This window comes from Anastrepha ludens, chromosome 5 (genome assembly GCF_028408465.1).
Source record: "Anastrepha ludens isolate Willacy chromosome 5, idAnaLude1.1, whole genome shotgun sequence".
Taxonomy (NCBI): domain Eukaryota; kingdom Metazoa; phylum Arthropoda; class Insecta; order Diptera; family Tephritidae; genus Anastrepha; species Anastrepha ludens.
In genome coordinates this window covers 59,137,086-59,140,875 of record NC_071501.1, presented here as the reverse complement: position 1 = coordinate 59,140,875, position 3,790 = coordinate 59,137,086, and positions in this window count along the sequence as shown.

The window sequence follows — 3,790 nt, the reverse complement described above, 5'->3', positions numbered from 1 at the left end:
TGGCAAGACTAAGTATATATATTTATATCGGTTCCTTTGTGCTGTTACATACAAACGTTTGTGAACAAAATTATAATACTCTTTTGCACAAGTGCGCGGTGGTATTACAGGCTTTGGTACCATAAGACACAACTCATGAGAAAATATTCATGAAGTGGAATGCATGCCAAAATGTATACGAGGTGTGTTAAAAAATAAGGTGTATTTTCAAAATTCGCTACGTACATTCGCCTTCGATCATTATTTTTTTATGTTGGTATACTCGACTCGAAGATATATTCACGGTTTTAGCAATATAGCGTGTTTAGTTTGTTTGTGAGTGGCATAAACAAGGCAAGAGTTTTGCGTGTTCGGCGATTTTCTGCTATCGAAAAAAATGGATCGAAGAAGTGACATCAAATTTTGTGTAAAAAAATGGAATTAAGTGCTCAAAAGCACTTGAAATGTTGACAGTGGTATACGGTGCGAGTACTCTGAGTTAGATACGGTGATAGTGCACGAAAGGTCTAGAGATGTGAATGACGACGGTCGATCTGGACGCCCCAGCACATCACCAACCGCTGAAAATGTTGAGAAAGTGAAGAAAATTATTATGGAGAACCGTCGAATTATAGTAAGAAAAGTTGCTGAGGATTTCGGCATATCGGTTGGTTCATGCTATGCAATCTTTTTTGGAAAATTTTGGCCATGAAGCGTGTGGCAGCGAAGTTGTTTAATGACGTCAACGATGATCCAGATTTGCTTAAAAGGGTCACAACTGGCGACAAATAATATTGTAGGTATATGGTTATGAGATCGAAACCAAAGCCCAATCGTCCCAATGAAAAAGTTCAGGAGAGCCAAGACCAAAAAAAGCACGCCAAGTTCGATCAAATATCATTTTTTTGCTCACTGTTTTCTTCGATTACCATGGCGTAGTGGAGTTCTCACCACAAGGTCATACGGTAAATAGGGAGTATTACTTTGAAGTGAAACAATACGTAAAAACGTCCGGAATTGTTGAAATGATGATGTACTTGCTCACTCATCTATGCTTGAGAGAGATTATTTGGCTAAAAACAGCACCGTTATCTTGCCTCAGCCACCCTATTATCCAGATTTGGCCCCCTGCGAGAGCTTAATCCCATACCAAGAACAGCATATCAGAACTGCTTCGAGGATTGGAAAAAACGCTGGCACAATTGTATTATATCTGAGGCGGACTACTTTGAAGGAGATAAAATAGAAATTGATGAATAAATAAATATTTTTTGAGAAAAATGAAAACTCACCTTATTTTTTGAACACACCTCGTGCATACAAATAGTAAATGGTCGTAATTATAAAGATGTGAGATATTCAGAAAGCCATCAATCACATAGGAATTTGGATGGGAGACGTAATTAAAGTACATACACGATGTGTGAAAGATAATGGATAATTATTAAAAACTATCAGCTTCACGAAAACCTCTCTCTCTTCCTTATTCCTTAAAGTATACAGCATTTTTAATATAACTTTTAGACTTATCATATGCCAATACAATTTTTCTGCACGCCATTTTCCTTTTCAATTAACGATTCACATCTCCAGCGATATTTACAGTGACAAGTTGCGCTGCAATAGATTTGCCAATCATTCAAGGTTGTGACCCTTGTGATTTGTCCAACTACTGCGAATGAAAAGCGAGGTTGTCGAGATATAGTAGGTCTTAGATGTGTTTATGCCGCCTGAATGCTAACTGTTGCCAGCAAGGATTACTGACTCCAAGAAGATGTAAAGATAGGCCACTACCACTTTCCCCTGTTTGGACCTCTATATAGGCTAATAGATTGGTCCAATTCGCCCTCACTTCCATAACTTGGTGTTGAAGACATGAGTCATGTACCTGTTCAATATACCTAGCTTAAAGCTACTATTTCCTGGGCTTAAGGGGGCAGATACCTGTAAAATTTCGAAAAAAAATTGGTTTTTGCATAAAATGTTAATATAATCATTTAAGAATATGTAAAAAAAATTTTAGAACGTAAATTTAAGCATTTCTTATATTATATAGTAGATCGTCAACCGTGACGACTCTATTCTTTGCGTTCGAGCGCTGGTAGAGGTATAGTTGCGTTGCCGCCTTTAGACGCGTTTTTCTGAAAAATAAATTTTTCAAATTGGCGTACACGTTAACTCGAAAAGTTATTGACCGAACTCCCTGAAATTTTGCACACACCTTTTTTATGGAATTCGAATTGAAAGTTTTTCGAACAAATAATTTTTTCGAAGCAAAAATAGTAGGAAAATTCGCCCCAAAATTAATTTTTATTTGAATCATTTTATTCCGCGATTTTTTTTAAGTCATATAGAAATTATGACATTAATAAACAAAAAAAAAAATTTTGTTTTTTTGTATTCAGGTCACTGACGCCGATGCTACAATGCCTGCCGATTGAGAAGCCCTTCTGCGACCTTCCGCCATTTTAAATGATTAATGATAGAAAAAAAAAATTATATTATTTTAATTGTATAAATAAAATAACTAAAAAATAAATAAATAATTTTAATGAAAATCAGGGAAAATATGATCGTATCTGTCCCCTTAATGCTGGGCACTCACTACACTACTCAGCACTCACGCCATTTAGGCTTGTAAGTGGCAACCAAAAAGTGCCACTTGACACTCTGTGTCTTGCGCGCTGATCGTGATCAGTAAAAATAAATAAATTATAAAAAGTGAAAATAAGATAAAAATAATAATATTACGCAAATTTATGTACTTTTGTTTGGTTCATAACTTATTAAATTATATATTAAAATAAACTATCAACTTATGCTATGAAATAAAATTGTTAACAATCAAACGAAAAATCAAACATTTGGTTATAATTTAACAATAGTGTTGGTATATTAAAATTCGCATTTTCCTTTCGAATATTATACCAACTTTGTACTTTTTCTATGGGCCTTATATTTATAATCAAAATTTATCCCTATTGAGATCTCATTGCTCCTTGAATCAAAGCAATCAGCACTCGTCAATAATCGCGAGCACTTGTTGAATAAATTCTTCAAATCGGACAGTACCAGAACGTTTATCTTATTTTTTTCGTTTCGAAGCAGATTCTGCATCGACGACTGATGTTTCCAATTCACAGCGAACCTTATGAACCAATGAAGGGGGAAAAATTAGAAACTTTAAAATAGGTGTGACTTGCATAAAGCCACGATAACTGCATTTTTGAGTTATGGTGTAGTCCTCCGTGTCTTATTCGAAAAAGAGCAAAATTAAAAATAATGGTTTCGGAAAGTTATAGACACATATATGCATGTTCTCAACTACCGTATGCACCCAGTATAGTCCAGTCGTTTCAAATCACATATCATGCGGTAGTTGCTCGTCTGTTGACTGACCACAGTGCACGTAGAAACCATAACAATATTCCGAGTTTATTGCTACCCAATTCTGATAACCGAATCTAACCGGTTTTCTTTTTATAAATAGCTTTGCTGAATGTCCGCCAAGGTATTTAATCATAGGCTCATCCACATAGAGAATTTCGTGAAGGACTCCCCATCGGCAAGAGCTTGAATATTTTATCAATTGCACTAGTTAGGTTGTTACTGACGAAGTGCGGATTTCTCTTAATTTTTAGGAACCTATTTCATCACATTGTGTTTACTACCATCGGAAGTCGAATATAGTCATGCACTCTGCAATAAGTCGGTTAGTGATAACCTCTTAAAAGCGAAATTCCCCAAAAGTTATTATGTCCTTCTTCGGTAGTTAAAAAAGCCATTTTATCTTTTTACAATCAAAGTTCTA